This window comes from Moschus berezovskii, chromosome 8 (assembly GCF_049115385.1).
Source record: "Moschus berezovskii isolate FMDL1 chromosome 8, NW_MosBer_1.0, whole genome shotgun sequence".
NCBI lineage: Eukaryota > Metazoa > Chordata > Mammalia > Artiodactyla > Moschidae > Moschus > Moschus berezovskii.
In genome coordinates this window covers 64,085,981-64,105,088 of record NC_142467.1, presented here as the reverse complement: position 1 = coordinate 64,105,088, position 19,108 = coordinate 64,085,981, and positions in this window count along the sequence as shown.

The following is a 19,108-nucleotide window of genomic DNA, read 5'->3' as shown; positions in this document are numbered from 1 at the left end:
ACATGGTAGAGAAGCCTGACCCGTGAAGCCAACAGAAGCCCCTGGGGAGACACAAATACAAACAGGCAGAAGGCATGTTTATTTTTCAGTGACATGGCCTGAGGCTGTTTCAGGCCAGGATTGAGAGCTGAAGACTCTGGGCAGCCAGCAGACAGACATTTCTGGCAGGGCTAGACGGCAGTTCTAGGGTAGGGTTGGACTGACGTCTAATTACACAGCAGACTCAGAACACACAACAGATTGGAATTGTAGTTAGGTGACAAAGCAGGAACAAGAAGCCAGCAGGTACAGCACTGAGGCCATCTAAGTATGAGAATTTGCCTTCTAGGACTTTATGATCTAATAGGAAGGATTAGACTCCCAGCCTCAAAGAGTTCAGATAAATGCAGTTGTGGCCAGGGTAAGTCAGCATCTACTCCAGCCTTCATTCTCAGATAGGACTCAGAGGTAGTAGAGAGTGAATGGAACTAGAAAGCGAAGTGTTGAACATGGTTTATACAGTGTGACAGAGGGAAAATTGGCATACAATTAACTACACATACCTAAAATATACACTTTGATATGTTTTGTGATCTGTTTACACCTGCAAAATCCATACCACAAACAAGGTAATGAACATATCCATCACTTTTGGAGTGATGTTCTTTGTAAACCCTTCCTTCCATGCTCCCCTGCTCTTCCAGTCCCCAGGCAACTACTGATTAGCTTTCTGTCACTATAGAATATTTTGCATATTATAGAATTTTATATAAATGGTATCACGCAATATGTACTCTTTTGTCAGACTTCTTTCACTTAGCATAATTGTTTTGAGATTCACTCATGTTGTTGCATGCATCCAACTTTCTTTCCTTTTTATTGCTGAGTAATGTTCAGTTGTATGCCACGATTTATTTATCCATTCACCTGATGATGGGTATTTGAGTTGTTTTCAGATTTTTTCAGTTATTGCTTTATTTTGTTTTATTCTATATTCATTTATTTTAGCTATATTTCTGCTGTAAACACACACAAGTCTTTGTATGGACATATTTTTCATTTCCCTTTGTAAATTTTTCATTTCCCTTTGTAAATGCTGCAGAGTATAATGACTGCATCATATGGCACATGTGTATTTAAGTTGGCAAGAAACTTCTGGACTGTTTTCCAAAGTGGTTTTATGCATAATACTAATACTAAAAAAGTTGTTTATGTGAAGTTTAAATTTCACAGAGTGCTCTGTATTTTATTTGGCAATTCTGTCCCCAAATAAAAGCTCAAAATCAGACCATTCTCTCCCAGATCAGGAATTGGCTAATTTTTCTGTAAAGATTCAGACAGTAATTTAGGCTTTATGACTTATATGGCTGTAGTTACTCAACTGTGCCCATTATATTTTGATGAGAGCCATAGACAGTATATAAATGAATAAGCATGGCTATGATCTAATAAAATTTTATTTACAAAAACAAGAGACAGCTGCATTTGACTGACCATAGTTTGCTGACCCCTATCTTAGGTCACTGATTTCCAAGGTGTGGTTCTGTTATCAAATGCAAGTTTGTGCACCCAATGCACAGTGAAGCCAAACAGTAGTGAAACATCAGAATTTGGAGCTAAGAAAGCTTTACTGCACGTCCATTCGAGGAAAACAAAGTAGTGGCTCATGCACCCGCCCCTGCCCCTGCCAAAACCCTGAACTACCCAGAGTTTCAACTAGGCATCTGTAAAGGGTGAGAGAGGGGTGTGGTTGGTTGCTGCAAACTTATTGGTGTTGGAATTCTTTGTTCTTGCAGCTGTCTACATACATCAGGTCAGGATGTCCCTGTAAATTTCCAACAGGACAAATATTATTCCCTGTTCTGCAACTTTTTATCTCTGTATGAATAGAAAAGTGTTACACCCCTAAACATCAGAGTCTTGAGAATGGGTTATCCTGTATATTTCAGGCTATAGGCAACATTCTTAACTTGAAGCAAAAACAATAGAATGCAAAGGTTAAGATAAAAGAAACAGATCTAACATGGAGTCAGATTTGTTCTTCCCTATCACAGTTCCAAGAAAATAAAATAACTATAATAAGGATTTTATTTTCTTGGGCTCCAAAATCACTGCAGGTGGTGACTTCAGCCAAGAAATTAAAAGATGCTTGCTCCTTGAAAGGAAAGCTATGACAAACCTAGACAGCATTTTAAAGAACAGAGACACCACTTTGCCAACAAAGGTTTTCCAGTAGTCATGTACTGATGCAAGCTGGACCATAAAGCTGAGCACTGAAGAACTGATGCTTTTGAATTGTGGTTCTGGAGAAGACTCTTGAGAGTCCCTTGAACTGTAAAGAAATCAAACCAGTCAATTCGAGAAAGGAAATCAATCCTGAATATTCACTGGGAGGATTGGTGCTGAAGCTGAAGCTCCAATACTTTGATCACCTGGTTCATAGATCCGACTCATTGGAAAACACTCTGATGCTGAGAAAGACTGAAGGCAAAAGGAGAAATGGGCAGCAGAGGATGAGATGGTTAGATAACATCACTGACTCAGTGAACATGAATCTGAGCAAACTCTGGGAGACAGTGGAGGGCAGAGGAACCTGGTGTGCTGCAGTCCATGAGGTCACAAAGAGTCAGACATGACTTAGCAACTGAGCCACCACAACAACAAATTTACAGTTCCAAGATCAGTAACATGAACATCACCTGGGACCTTGGTAGAAAAGTAAATTCTGTGTTTCTGCCTGGGACCTACCAAACCAGAAGCTCTAGGGATGGGAAATCTGAATGAATATGTCTTTATTATTCTTATGCTTAGGCATAAGCATATAGAGAGTGGTTAATGAATATTAGATTCAGGGCCCACTCATGTTTTAAGATTTCAAAGCACAAATGTAAAAGGAATTAATTTCCTTCAGATTAACAGATTTTCTCTGTCCCAAGTTATCAAATAATAAAGATATGCATAAAAATGGAACTAGGTTCAGATTAGGAATGTAAAAACAATGCTGTTCTTTATTCAAAGGTCCCTTTTCTTTTACCAGAAACTAAGAATGCACTTAATATAATGCCATTAACCACCTTCTCATAATGCCATCCCCCTGGGCAGAGTTGGTTAGACTAATTCTCACTCCTCCTTCCCACTGGGTAGGGAAACTAACATAAACTAATTTATACAGGGTAATACGCTACGATTTTCTACCACAAAGGATATTATTCTACTCAAAGACAAATTACTAAATCAATCAGCCACATTTCATTTTGGCTAATTCCCCTCCTAAGCCTTCCCAGTACATCCCACCCTGACAAACAACAATCTGTCAAAATATTATAGGCATAGGAAAGGAAGACATGAAAATTCATTAAATGCCTGTTCTGTTATGAAACAGCCTCAATTAAGGTCTTAGACACTATTTTTTCTGCTTTATAGTTATTGATTTGTTTTGTTAGCAACAAGTGATCAAAGGGCTTTGGGCAGAGGCTTTTGGTCTTTTCCACCCCCTCAAAAAAGATTATTATTAATTAGTTGGTCCTTTTACAAGTAGGTAATGGCTAGTGGGAAGTTCTTAGGTCTACCCCCAAGAAGAAACCAGCAAATAAAAACCCTTGACCCTAGGGAAAATAACAGCTTCCCTTGTCTGCCTTAATAAATTTCACTTTGAACACTCCATCAATTTGAACAGGCAACTAAAAAAGAAAAAGAAAAAAACACACACACAACAGTAATTCGGGCTCAAGTTAATTAAGCAGCTCTGAACAGGAGTTCTCAGGGCAGGTGGAATAAGGTCAATAGATTGGAAACCAGTTTGGCAGAATCTTACCAAGAGTCACAAAGTTCTTTGTGAAAGGATGAATTCTTCCAAACAGTTACAAATCTCTTTGTAAAATATCCTTTTTGAAATGTCTCATATGGTTCTTTTCTTCTTCAGAATTAATTTAGTGACTACGAAGGGATGGACAAATTTGATAACTGTATATATAACTATGAGAAGAAAACTAAATATATCCATCCGTAGAGAAGAGGTGCTCACTACTGCAAATGAAGGTGGTATTTGTGAATCTCCCCTAGGAGGAGGTATTTCTGAGAAATCTTTCCTAGAGTGGAAATGTTCCTCCTCTTTAATATTTGCCATTTGACTGACCAGGTTTAGTGCACCTGTCTTTGAACAGCTGATCTGCTTAAAAATAAATCTAGCATCCAGCAAGCACCCAGGACATAGGATGCAATAAATATTTGTGAATAGTGATCACAATGTTCCTAGAGTCTGATACGTGTCATATCTACTTGGTGCTAAAGCATTACACACTTTAAATATGAGTATGTAATACTTATAAGAACTCTTTAAGGGAGATGTCACTTTTGTCATTTAACAGATAAGCAAAGTTAAAAGCAGGAAAATAAGTTATTTGCCTTCAGATGACATAGCTGATCAGTAAACTAGCAGAGATTTGAACTGAGATCCTTTCAGTTTTAAAATCTTGTCCATCACATATGTCTTCCTCTCTTTAGTTTCTGTACAACTGGGTAGATGACCATTGCGTAGCTATTAATACAATAAATATAATAATTTTAAAATGCATGTTTAATTAACTTTTATTTATCCCAGTTAATTTTCTTTCTACCTCAACAGAATATAGTCATTTTAAGCAACTTTGAAAATGTCAAAGTTGGGACTAGTAAAAATAATCACAGTAAGACCTTGTATACTTGAATGCTAAAATTTAATGTTTTTACTGGAGAAATGTAAAATTTCCTCTACTCAACTATCTTGGGGCCTAGAGACAAAATAGTGGTCAAAAACCATAGAAAAATCCAGGCTCTACTGCTTGAAAACTGCATAATTTCAGACAGTCTCCCCCAGGAGAGTAAAGTAGGGGAAAAAGTGGCATTTATTTTATGGGGTTGTTGGGGAGATAATAGCATATAAAACCTATTGGCCTATTCCTAGCACATAATAGGAATTCAGAGAATTTTACTTTCCCTTCTTGCTTTCCTTATGATCTAGTTTGCCACTATTTCTAAGCTCCTGTTTGATAAGCATGACAGGCAAATACACTCTGCTTGTAAAGTTGAAATCCTGTCCCATTATATATACATATACATGTGTATAAATATATGTGTGTAAATAAACTTTTCCTTTAGTTTTGTAGTATACAAAAATGCAGTTATATAAATTCTTTCTGCCGTTTTTTGAGTAGAAAAATCTCTCTCCAAATATTTCCTCTTCTGGTATTTCAGTCACCAAGACAAATAGACTAAGGAAATTGCAACCAAAAAACCCCAGGCAAACAAATCACACACACGAGCATACATACCAGGGAAGGCAGTATTCGTCAATCAAAAGTAGGAAGAAGGAGCCTTGCTTATCTGAGAGCCCCTAAAATCTCCTTGATGATTCTTTTAAAAAAGAAAAAATAAAGTGTCTTCTTCATTAGAAGAATGCAGGAGAAATCCCTGTGTCCCTCTCAGCTTCTCAGCCAGGTACAGAACCAGCTTACGCCCCAAGGGCCTCATTAAGTTAACTGAAGAAGCATCACTGACAGGTGAGACAGACTGGAAGGTTCTGGGCAGTCCTCCTCCCACTCCTCCCGCTGCCCACCAGCACCTGCCAGATCACAGAAACAGAGCAGGTCAGCCACTCTCAGGAGCAGCTTTGAGATCAAGCCAGCCATGTAGAAAGACCTGATTTTTGTTCAGGGCTCCTCAAGTGGTCTTTTGCCATTACCAAGGGACTCCACTCTCCCCCATGGAGTCTTTTTCCTGCCCAGGCATTCCCTGGAATTTTAGCAAGCCAAAGTGAGCTTTGAGCTTGCAGTAATAAGATTTTCTTTGGAGAATTAGGGAGAAATGATAGCACTGACCAGCCTTTATTGGCCTTTGTATCTTCACATATAATAACTCTCATGTATTGGGTGTTGGCAGATGGTATACTTTTTATACATTTTTATATGTTATCAAATTTGAGCTGGATAACAACCCTACAGGATAGTTATTATTATCATCTTTGAGCTACATATGAATACAGAGGCTTAAAGGGGGTAGGCTACTTTCCTAGGGATATACAGCCAGTAATAGGTACATCCAGGGTTTACCCCCAGTCTGTGCTTGCATTCTTTTTCTTAAAGAGCAAACACTAAATCCTAAGGGGAAAGCAGAGGTGTGGACACACAGTAGGCCTACCTGCACATGGCTCATGGTTTCTCCTACAGCCCTTCCTGGCCTGACATTTCAGAGAGATGTTTACATGGTGGGTATTTGGACTTGGGCACTTGGACAACAAGCAAAATGGTGCTGGGCCAGCCTCATCCTGAGCATAATATGAATTGTGTGGATTTAGGAGAAACACTGTGTAGCCTTTCACTTGGCTTTCATGTGGGGAGCATTCAAAAATCACTCTTGAGGAGATCTCTATCATTTCTGATCATTACAGAACCAGTTTAACGTGAACTTTTCCATCCATGAAACAGAAATGGAAGAGCAGCACCTACTGAGAGCTTGGACTGTTGAGAAGAGCAAAGCAACAAGAAAAAAGGAGTTTTGTCACCTCGTTAGTGTGAACCTCAGCATTCTTCACAAGGCTGTCAGCATCTCCTGAGCTGGTTTTTAAAGTCTCCTCAAATCATTTACCCCTGGGAAAGGTGGCTTGGGTAGCAGAGAGCATGGATAGGAGGAGGCGTCACGCGGGTATCACTGAACTGTTAAATGAGAAACTAAAACAGAATGTTATTCAGTGCCATTTGAGAACTATTTTACAGTGTTCAAAGAGCTACCACAGGTAATTACGGGATTCGGTCCTGCCTCCAGAGGAGACTCCACTCAGTCTAATTGTGCATGAGAAGAGACTTGAATTTCCTTGTCTCTCTTGTAAAGGGTGTGCCTCCCACAGTGTCCCTGCTCCATACAAAGACTCTGCGGCCCTCAGTGTGAGCAGCATTCTCTTGAAGCTCTGAGTCCTCACATCCTAGTGGGGGCTCAAGGTGTGCTGGTTGTTGAATTGAATTGATTAAGCCCATTGGAGGCAATGGGCTTAATCAATTCAATTCAGTTATGGGACTCCCCACTTGGCCCAGATCCCCAGGCTTAGCACATTATTAATACCAAGAAGACGTCCTCAGCATCCCTGATGTGGCCATTATCTATTTCATGAAAGTTTTATATGGGGAGAGGGAGTGAGAACCACTTTGCATCCTGCCTACACAGCCTTGAGCTCCAGTGGATGATAAAGGCTTCTGCCCATGAGGCATGCAAGACATGATGCCTTTTCTGAAGTTCCTTTGACAGGGTCCTTTGACACTTGGAGACAGACATCATCTGTTACCTGCCTGTAAAACTCTACTAATGTCCCATCACAGGGCAGGCCTGGCTAGGCAAGGAGTGGGGATTTCTGACTAACAGTAAGCAGACATATGAGATTCTATCCTTGGTATGTGACTTGGTTCCTTAGTGACCCCATTGCAGAGCTGAAGCTACCTAGAGATATCCACAACAGTTGTCCACACGAGCACTCTCCCTGCAGAGCTCCTGGCATGGCAGCAGATGCCAGGCTCTTGCATCCAGTCCTCGACCACCCTCTCCATGTCTTTGCCTCTGTGTGTGCCTTGTTTGGAAGAGGCTGAAAGGACTTGTGGTAAAGAGGCACGGGAGAGGATCCTTATGCCAAACAGGCTTTTCTGATCCTCCTTGCCCTGAGTTTGAGAATCCAGCATGGAGAGGCCCTGTTCACATTGCTTTGTCATTCAGCTCTGCCTATGCCATTTACCCTGGTTTTATGGGACCACATGGACCTCAGTTACTTCAAAGGCAGTAGATTAAAATGGAAGATGGGAAAACTTACATAAAGACACTAAGTTTGAAAATAATGATTTAAAATCTGTGGGAAAACACGATGTTGAGATGTGGACTGCCACACCAAACACATGCTGAAAATGTATACGTGCATTCGGGCTGCGGGCACAGGTGTAGAATCTGCGGGTGAAGTCATCACCCCATGACTTAGTAAGCACCTGCCACATCCAAGTTCAGGGACTTAGAGTCAGGAAGCAAGTCCTAGTCACCTTAGTGGTGTCAAGTAAGCAAAAGCAGCAGAGACATCCTCAAGAGTTCCTTACATGGGCAGACGATGGGAGACTTGATTGGAAGCTTGACGGAAACACGTGGGAGGGCTTCGCAGGCAGCCAGGCACACGATAAGTGCTGAATACATGGACAACTTATTAGTCCATCTTTGAGCAAGTGGGTGGAATCACTCTGGCCCCAGGTGTGACATTTGTGTGAAAAATGGGATCTCAAATTTGCCAGTTAGCAGAAGGTTGCTTCACAGCATAATTAGAGACAGAGCTCACAAGGGTGACAAAACTAAATGAGCTGATCCACTGCCTGAGAAGCTCTCGACCTTGTCCATCCCCCTTGGAAGAGTCGTGCAAACACCTGTCTCCTGGAGACAGCAGAGCTTTCCTGAAAAAGGAATCCAGGAGCTGCCACTCAGAGCCGCTAGAGCCCTTGAGATTATACAGCAGAGAAGGGAAAGGAGTCATGGTTGTGCAGCTGCTCCACGCTGCTCTGGATGTGTCATGGTCATATCCACCCCCTCCTACCTTTCTATTCTGTGCATACTGGGGAGGAACCCAGTGCACTCAGCAGTCATATCCTCAGTACCTTCTGTGTGCTGAATGCTATGCTCACCCATGTGGCCTTGAGCCCCCAGCTGAGGGCACAAGGTGTTGAGATTCCATAGCCTCCTCAGGGTCACCAGGCCAGATCATGAGGGATTATTAACTATTTTATTAAGAACAGCTGTTTCATAAGTATCTAAAATGTGCCAGGCAACAAGCTAAAGGACTTTATCTGTGTCATGTCAGTTAATAGTCCCAATAATCTAGTAAAGTCAAGCCTGTTATTATATCTGAAACTCCAAGAGGTAAAATAGCTTATGGATGAAGAACAAGTAGGTGATGGAACTGGATGTGAACTCGGGCTCCAGAGTCCCCATGTTGGCCGGATCAGTAAGGCCAGGTGAGCCAGGTAGCAAAGAGAGGGTGAAGCCTCTCTGTCCCTCGGACATAATCTGGTCAATATCAAGGGTGAAGCTTTGATGCCACATGGTTTTCTGAAATGGGACTGTGGCAGGCAACAGAAGAGGAAGGAATCTGGGAGAATAGCTTTTGCTCTGAGAACTCCCTACAGGCCTCTGTGCTCCTCTAAACTCCAGGAGGGCCACCCAGTCCACGAGCTTTGCTATAACACAAGCTTCTTTTCTGTGGTTTCCCAGGCCAGTGACCCTGGACAGATCCCTTTACTTCTCTGAGCCTGGATCTGACTTTCTATAGAAGGAGTTGATAAACCTTCTGTTTAAAGTGTATCAGAGAGGATTAACTAGGTGAACACATTTAAAACAAAGTCTGCCACAAAGTAAATGATCAATGAGAACTCAACAGATCATCTTCTTTTCCTTCAAAGGATCGTGGCTGGCCTCTGAACCAAGATATATTGTAATCATTCCCTTATGCCCCTTTCCAGGCATCTCACAGACTATCCATTCACTTAATAATGATAGCTCTGATCTCAGAATGGCAGGGTTCAAATCCTGTCTCCACCACTCACCATAATCTTGAGCAAGTTAGTTGAGTTCTCTGAGCCTTGCTTTTCTTATCTGTAAAAAGAGGATAGTAATGGTACCTACAATGTAGGGTTGATATAAAGATTCAGTTCAGTCATTATTCAGTCATGTGGACTCTTTGCGACCCCATGGACTGCAGCACGCCAGGCTTCCCTCTCCATCACTAACTCCCAGAGCTTACTCAAACTCATGTCCATAGTGGCGATGATGCCATCCAACCATCTCATTCTCTGTAGTCCCCGTCTCCTCCCACCTTCAATCTTTCCCAGCAGCAGGGTCTTTTCCAGTGAGTTAGTTCTTTGCATCAGGTGGCCAAAGTATTGGAGCTTCAGCTTCAGCATCAGTGCTTCCAATGAATATTCAAGACTGTTTTACTTTAGGATTGACTGGCTGGTCTTCTTGCAATCTAAGAGATTCTCATGAGTCTTCTCAAACACCACAGTTCAAAAGCATCAATTCTTTGGCACTCAGCTTTCTTTATAGTCCAACTCTCACTTCTGTACATGACTACTAGAAAAACCATAGTTTTGACTAGACAGACCTTTGTTGGCAAAGTAATGTCTCTGATTTTTAATATGCTGTCTAGGTTGGTCATAGCTTTTCTTCCAAGGAGCAAGTATATTTTATTTTCATGGCTGCAGTCACCATCTGCAGTGTTTTGGAGCCCAAGAAAATAAAGTTTCTCACTGTTTCCATTGTTTCCCCATCTATTTGCCATGAAGTGATGGAACTGGATGCCATGATCTTAGTTTTCTGAATGTTGAGTTTGAAGCCAACTTTTTCACTCTCCTCTTTCACTTTTCTCAAGAGGTTCTTTAGTTCCTCTTCACTTTCTGCCAGAAGGGTGGTGTCATCTGCATATCTGAGGTTATTGATATTTCTCCTGGTAATCTTGATTCCATCTTGTGCTTCATCCAGCCCAGCATTTTGCGTGATGTACTCTTCATAAAAGTTAAATAAACAGGGTGACAATATGCAGCCCTGATGTCCTCCCTTCTCAATTTGGAACCAGTCTGTTGTTCCATGTCCATTTCTAACTCTTGCTTCTTGACCTGCATACAGATTTATTATTAAAGATTTACTTATGAAAGATTTACTGAACATGGCCCCACCCAAAAGAACAAGACCCAGTTTCCCCCTTCAGTCAGTCTCTCCCATCCAAGCTTCTATAAGCCTCTTATCCTTATCTGTCAGAGGGCAGACAGGCTGAAAACCACCTTCACAGAAACTAACCAAACTGATCACATGGACCACAGCCCTATCTAACTCAATGAAACTCTGAGCCATGCCTTGTAGGGCCACCCAAGATGGACGGGTCATGGTGGAGAGTTCTGACAAAATGTAGTCCACTGGAGAAAGGCATGGCAAACCACTTCAGTATTCTTGCCTTGAGAACCCCAAGAAAACCATGAAAAGGCAAAAAGGTATGACATTGAAAGATGAACTCCCCAGGTCGATAGGGGCCCAGTATGGTATGAGATATCAGTGGAGAAATAACTCCAGAAAGAATGAAGAGACTAAGTCAAAACAAAAGCAACACCCAGTTGTGGATGTGACTGGTGATGGAAGTAAAGTCCAATGCTGTAAAGAGTAATATTGCATAGGAACCTGGAATGTTAGGCCCATGAATCAAGGCAAATTGGAAGTGGTCAAACAGGAGATGGCAAGAGTGAACAGCAACATTTTAGGAATCAGTGAACTAAAATGGACTGGAATGGGTGAATTCAACTCAGATGCCCATTATGTCTACTACTGTGGGCAAGAATCCCTTAGAAAAAATGGAGTAGCCATCATAGTCAAGAAAAGAGTCTGAAATGCAGTACTTGGATGCAATCTCAAAAACAACAGAATGATCTCTGATCATTTCCAAGGCAAATCATTCAGTATTACAGTAATCCAAGTCTATGCCCCAACCAGTAATGCTGAAGAAGCTGAAGTTGAATGGTTCTATGAAGACCTTCAAGATCTTCTAGAACTAACACCAAAAAAAAAAGATGTCCTTTTCATTATAGGGGACTGGAATGCAAAAGTAGGAAGTCAAGAGATACCTGAAGTAACAGGAAAATTTGGCCTTGGAGTACAAATTGAAGCAGGGCAAAGACTAATAGCGTTTTGCCAAGAGAACGCACTGGTCACAGCAAACACCCTCTTCCAACAACACAAGAGAAGACTTACACATGGACATGACCAGATGGTCAATACAGAAATCAGATTGATTCTATTCTTTGCAGCCAAAGATGGAGAAGCTCTATACAGTCAGCAAAAACAAGGCTGGGAGTGGACTATGGCTCAGATCATGAACTCCTTATTGCCAAATTCAGAGTTAAATTGAAGAAAGTAGGAAAAACCACTAGACCATTCTGTTCTGTTCAGTCACTCAGTCATGTCCGACTCTTTGCAACCCCGTGGACTGTAGCCTACCAGGCTTCTTCATCCATGGGATTCTCCAGGCAAGAATACTGGAGTGGGTTACCATTTCCTTCTCCAGGGGATCTTCCTGATCCAGGGATCGAACCCGGGTCTCCCGCATTGGGGGCAGACGCGTTAACCTCTGAGCCACCAGGGAAGCCCTCTAGACTAGTATGACCTAAATTAAATACCTTACAGTTATACAGTGGAAATGACAAATAGATTCAAGGGATTAGATCTGATAAGCAGAGTGCCTGAAGAACTATGGATGGAGGTTCATGACATTGTATAAGAGGCAGGGATCAAGACCATCCCCAAGAAAAAGAAATGCAAAAAGGCAAGACGATTGTCTGAGAAGGTCTTACAAATAGCTGAGAAAAGAAGAGAAGCTAAAGGCAAAGGAGAAACCGAAAGATACGCCCATTTGAGTGCATAGTTCCAAAGAATAGCAAGGAGAGATAAGAAAGCCTTTCTCAGTAATATAAAGATTAAATGAGATAATCTATGTAAGGCAAAGTGTCCAGCACATAGTAGGCCTTTAGTAAATGGTACACAGAAAAAGAAAAAAAAAGCTATAAACTCATGTTTATGCAGCATTGTCTGTGTGTCAGAGACAGTCCTAAATGCCGGAGATATTGTGGAAGTTGAACTGATCTGGTCCCAGCCTTCCTGGAGGCCCCAGAGTCCAGAGGAAGACCCACACAACCAGTAAATCTAGAAATAACTCTAACCCTACAAATTGTGATTCAGCCTAGGGAAAAATGAGCACGGTCTGTTTATAGAGAGTAACAGTTGGGACCTACTTTGTGAAGGTCAAGGAAGATTATGAAGTCTGGAAAATCCTGCATGTGATAGTTCCCTTCTTGGAAATTCATGACATTCATTAGCATATTAAAGACTGAGAAATCTTCAATAAAGAAGTGAAGAAATCCATTTAATTTTGTTTAACCTAGATTTTTCCATATTGTTTTGACTACAGACTATTTTTCCTTGCAGAAGACCTTTTAATCATCCTTTTGAAAAGTTAGGGTTCTGCTGAGCACATGTAAGGCTGAACTAAGCCAGTTTTTCTCTGTAATTAGCTGTTTTTGGCAGCCCCAGGCAGGACTCTTTTATTTGGTTATGCTTTAGATTACATTGACAATACTTCTGGTGAAAAAGGTGTTTCCAGGTGTCACATTCATCCCATTTTTTTCAGTGCTATTGATTTTTCCTCTCTCTTTGAACTTCTTTCTTGGTACATTTCTTCATGTCTCTTTGTTAGCGCACTAGCTTTCACTCTTTTTGCAGAGGGGTGAAAAGATCTTTTTCAGCGGGCAGTGAATTCAGGTGAGTTACACAGCAGGCATCGCAGCATGGAGGTTTGACAGCATTTTCCTGGAGCCAGCTAGAAGCATCTGTACCTGGGTTCTGAGAGCAGATGTCCTGTTTAGAATTCAGAAGTGACAATGAGGCCTCCATGCCAGCTGGCAAAGATGTCCTGGGCATTCCCTGATCCACGCCAGCAGGGAGGAAGAGAGAGAACAGAGACACAGAGCTTCCAACCTCAGTGTCACTCTCCAGAATAAGTGAGGCTAATCCATTGCTGCTCAATTTCACAGTAGAGCAGGAAGCAGGCAAAGACTGACCTTGGGGCACCGGAAAATGCCCTTGTGCACAAAATGTTTCATACTTCAAACTTGAGAGGGAACTAGAAATTGTACCATTTGTCTACCATTGGGAAGGCTTAATGAAATACAGTATTTCCTGAAATTATATTGCAAATATTTCATGAACTAGAAATCACAGGGATCTATATTTGTATCCTGACACCAAACCTAAGCTTTGTGACCTTACTTACCCTCTCTAAGCCTCAATTTTCTTTCTTTCTTGTTTTTTTTTATATTTATTTGTTTGGCTGCATCAAGTCTTAGATGCAGTGTGTGAGATTCTCTTTGTGGCCCACATACTCTAGCTGAAGTGTGTGGGCTCAGTTGTTGTGATGCGTGGGCTTAGTTGCCCCAGGGCATGTGAGACCTTAGTTCCCCGATCAGGGCTCAAACGCACATCCCCTGCATTGCAAGGCAATTCTTAAACACTGGAACACCAGGGAAGCCCCAAGCCTTAGTTTTCTCATCCGTAAAGTAGGGATGCTGCCACACACCTCATATGAGGATTAGCTGGGAAGGTGGCAAGTGCAGTAGCAGACACTTGGTAGGATATATCAAAATGACATTTTGCCTCCCCTGTCAAAGAGCAAGGGCAGAGAATAATGTGAGAAATAGGAAAAAGGATTTGAATATGTGAGAGCACCCAAATATCTGGAGCATGGGCCCTTAGAGCCTGCACGCCACTGGTTGCATGCAATAAAGTGTGTGGGCATTTAGAAGCATAGAAGGAGGTAAGGAAAGGCAGTATGGCAGGGCTCCAGGGGACACTCTGCATCCCTGACACCATGGCTCAGATCAAGTGTGGGCACGCAGTGTACAGTGAGAGCCGAGGACCAGTTGTGTGACGAACACTGACATTTTGCTCTGTGCCCCACGTGACCACCTGGTCAGCTGCAAAGCCCCATCTTTAAATGATCATCCCAGTCAGCTTCCTCATTTCACAAGTAGAGAAACTGACATATGGGAGACAAAACTGTCCTGCTCAGTGGGACAATGTGATCTGAGAAATATCGTTCTTAACCCTCATCTTCTGTTTCCACCACACCCAGTACGGCACACCAGAGCAAATAGCCCTGCACGGGGAAGCTTCCTTACTAAGCTTTTGCTCTGGGGACTAGAAGAGTCTTGGGAGCCTGGTGGGCTGCCGTCTATGGGGTCACACAGAATCGGACACGACTGAAGTGATTTAGCAGCAGCAGCAGCACGGGGCACAACGCACAAAGCCAGGCAGTGTATTTGAAGCCAGATTATGAAGAAAACATCTAATAGGCATCTTTTAATCTTCCCATTTGCTCCTTCCTCTTTTTGTTCTTTTTTGAACATGGCGATGGAGCAGTGACCATTCTGTGACCCTGAGGATACCTTGAGGATGGCATCAAGGAGGAAGGGGAGAAAAGTGAAAGGAGGCTGGGCCATTGAAAGCTTCACGGAGCCACCATAGCAGTCTGGACCGTCCACTGTGGGCTTAGTTTACACGAGAAAAAAGTCTCCATTTCATCATGTGCTTTGGTGTGGGCCTATACTATAGTATCAGACAAACTTGGCTGTAGATCTCAGCTCTTCGTGACTTTAAACAACCTGGTTAATTTTTTTCAGGACTTTCCATTTCCTTATAAATACTGATTGCCATTAATTAGATACTCTGTGCCAGGAATTGTACTGCTTTCTTTTCACACGTTGTAGAGTAAGTGTCATCTCCATTGTACCGATGAGAAAACTGAGGCTGAGGTTGGCAAGTAAGTTGCCTGAGGAAGAATTCAGACCTAGAATTATCTGACTCTGGACATCTATGTTCTTAAAACAATAGGTGTCCATACAAAAGGGATGAAAGATTTGTACCTCAGGATTTGTTGGGAGGATTATGTAAAATTGTGTAACAAATGAAAGACAGGAATCACACTGCATGGTAGCCATTTTAATAATTTTTACATTAGTTTTAGTTTCATGTTTTGTTTTTTTGCTTTTTTTTTTTTTTGGTCTGCTTTGGCTCTTAGTTGTAGCTATAGGAATCTTTGCTGTGTTGTGCTGGATATTTCATTGTGGGTCATGGTCACTCTAGCTGTGGGGCACAGGCTCTGGACTCCGGAATTCTGGGTCCGTAATTGTGGTTCCTGGGTTTAGTTGCTCTGTGGCATGCAGGATCTTAGTTTCCAAACCAGGGATTGAACTCGCATCCCCTGCACAGCAAGGTGAATTCTTAACCACTGGACCACCAGTAAAGTCCTGGTTTGGTTTGTTTGGTTTGTGAGACCTAGAAAAAAATCTGTGGGCAAAACAAAAGGTAAAGTAAAAGGATTAGTATAGGAGGGCATTATTCCTCTGTTATTCCTGGCAGTGGTCAATTATTTATAGATGATTTCAAAGCTAGTACTTTCTACCTTAGGGGCTTCCCTGGTGGCTCCATGGTCAAGAATCTGCCTGCCAGTACAAGAGATGCAGAAGACTAGAGTTCAATCCCTGCATAAGAAAGATCCTCTGAAGGAGGAAATGGCAACCCACTCCAGTATTCTTACCTGGAAAATTCCTTGGATAGAGAAGCCTGGTGGGCAACAGTCCAGAGGGGTCTCAAAAGAATCTAACATGACTGTGCGCGCATACACACACACACACACACACTATGCACTTTCTACTGTATCTCAGGGGTACTCAGAAGTGCACTGGACTGGGAATATCAGGAAATTTGTTCTAATCTGGATGTATTAGTAACTCACTGTGTGAACCTTGGCAAATCTTTTCCATTTTGTGGATTCTAGTTTTGGGCTCTGGTTAGAAGAGCTGGTTAGATTGAGTTATCTCTAAGGACCTCTTCCTATTGTTTCTCTGATCATTTCAGACGCACACAGGGTGGGCATACCATCCTACCCACCTCCAATAGAATACTTATTTCAGTGAAGTCTTCAGTCATTTCAAGATACTATATATTCATATTCAAGACCTATGTTAATTTCAAGGCCACTGCTCATATATGTTACTTTTAACATCTTATTACCAAATCCTTTTTCCTCAACACAGGTACTGCAGTTACTTCTAAAAATTCCTTTTAGGACATTAGAATAAGGAAAACTTACAGATCAAAGTATCAATAACCCTAAAATCTGACTTCCTTTCCAAATTATGTTTTGTTTCAGTTCAGTTCAGTTCAGTCGCTCAGTCGTGTCCGACTCTCCGCGACCCCATGAATCACAGCACGCCAGGCCTCCCTGTCCATCACCAACTCCCGGAGTACACTCAAACTCATGTCCACAGAGTCGGTGATGCCATCCAGCCATCTCATTCTCCGTCGTCCCCTTCTCCTCCCGCCCCCAACCTTTCCCAGCATCAGAGTCTTTTCCAGTGAGTCAACTCGTCGCATGAGGTGGCCAAAGTATTGCAGTTTCAGCTTTAGCATCAGTCCCTCCAATGAACATCCAGGATTGATCTCCTTTAGAATGGACTGGTTGGATCTCCTTGCAGTATAAGGGACTCTCAAGAGTCTTCTCCAACACCACAGTTCAAAAGCATCGATTCTTCGGCGATCAGCCTTAGGCCGTTGTTAAAAATGAGTCAGTATTTCCCACCTGACAGTAATACAAGGTGCTTACAAGCTTTCAGGATAAAGAGAAAGCAGCCCAAATTACACATCATTCTTAGAGAGGCTATGAATCACTCGAGGGACTCTGGCAGTTGTCCTAGTAAAAGCTGCATCCTACACTTGGCCCATTATACATTCTAAGATCCCAAAACTCCCGAGGTGTCAGCCACGGGAATAATTGTGAGGAAGGAGATTCAGAGACAGTGTTGGGGAAGATATGTATCCAGGAGACTGGGAACTTGGTGTTATCTTCTCAGAACCCAGCCCTGCATGCCCATCAGCATCCAGAGGGATCTCTAATTGAGGCATACAAACCCTCAGCTGTGGTATATGGGGTCTAATTCCCCGACCAGGGATTGAACTGGGGGCCCTGGCACTGGGAGAGCAGAGTCTTACCCACTGGATCACCAGGGAAGTCCCAGGAGACTGTATTTTGATTCACCATGTCTTACCTCAGCACCTCCATGTAGGAGGAAATGCCAGCCCCCTGGCTGACAGGTTAGCCAGCCTCTGGTCACACCTCTTGAGTGAGTATCAACCACTTTGTATCTCTACTGGTAGAGATACGAAGGTCACCAATCAATGACTGACTTTGACCTAACCAAACACACTACTGGTTGCTCTCCCAAGAGTAAGAGTTCTTACTCTCCCACCTGGCTTCTCTCCTTACACACCTGAAGCCCTGCGTTTGTTATCTGAGGATGGAAGCCCTGACTGCTGTGGAACAAGAGGGGTCTGCGTCTAGCGCTGGTCCTCCTGGAGCTCAGATGAGGCACCTTGAGGAAATGCCGTCAGCTTGGCCTCTTATCACAATTGTTTGGAGAGAAAAATGAGGGTACTTGGGAGTGATTTAATTGTATGGATTGCAATGACTCGCTTTGCTATTGATTTCATATATTCAAGGAGTCTTTAAAGTGATTATTCTTGGAATGGACAACCACCACTACATCGATTTTTGTGAATTTGATGGTGTCTGGAGAAAATCCAGTCCTCCTGGGCAGCATACATTTGGAAGGGAAGTGGCAGACCCTTGCTAATGAGGTTCTAAGAGGACAGTGTTGAATACAGAGGAGTGAGCAATGTGGCTGACTCAAAGCAGCTGCTGCTGCTAAGCACTTCAGTCGTGTCCGACTCTGTGCAACCCCATAGACGGCAGCCCACCAGGCTCCGCCGTCCCTGGGATTCTCCAGGCAAGAACACTGGAGCGGGTTGCCATTTCCTTCTCCAATGGACGAAAGTGAAAAGTGAAAGTGAAGTCGTTCAGTTGTGTCCGACTCTTAGCCACCCCATGGACTGCAGCCTACCCGGCTCCTCCGTCCATGGGGTTTTCCAGGCAAGAGTACTGGAGTGGGGTGCCATTGCCTTCTCCAGATTGCTTTAAACACAGCCAGCATGGTCCACTTATGCTGCTCCCAGTCTTGTCCTTCTGGCTGGATGTTCATTTCCCCCTGCCCTACATGCCCCAGCCCTGGGAGTCTGGAAACCAGACTAAGAGGAGTACCATAACACTTTAGTATAAGAGGCAATTTCTTGGTCCTCACACCATTTTTATATGAGTTTTTGCTTGCACACAAGAAGTCTATATATCAATTAAAAAGGCAAACATATTAGCAGTGACTGTCTTCTGGTAGATAGAATATAGGTTATTATAATTTTGCACAGTTATTTTTCATATTCAGAAATATATTGGTATGACCAAAAATATATTTCAAAAAAGGACTACGTCCTCTGACTCAATAGTTCACCTTTTGGAATATAGCCTAGGTTAGTAATTCAAAACACAGAAAATATAGTTTTGTATAAACATGATGATCTATAGCAAACTAATTTTTTATACCAGCAAATGAGCTGTACTTTGAAAATTAATCTAATATGCAATAATAAGGATATA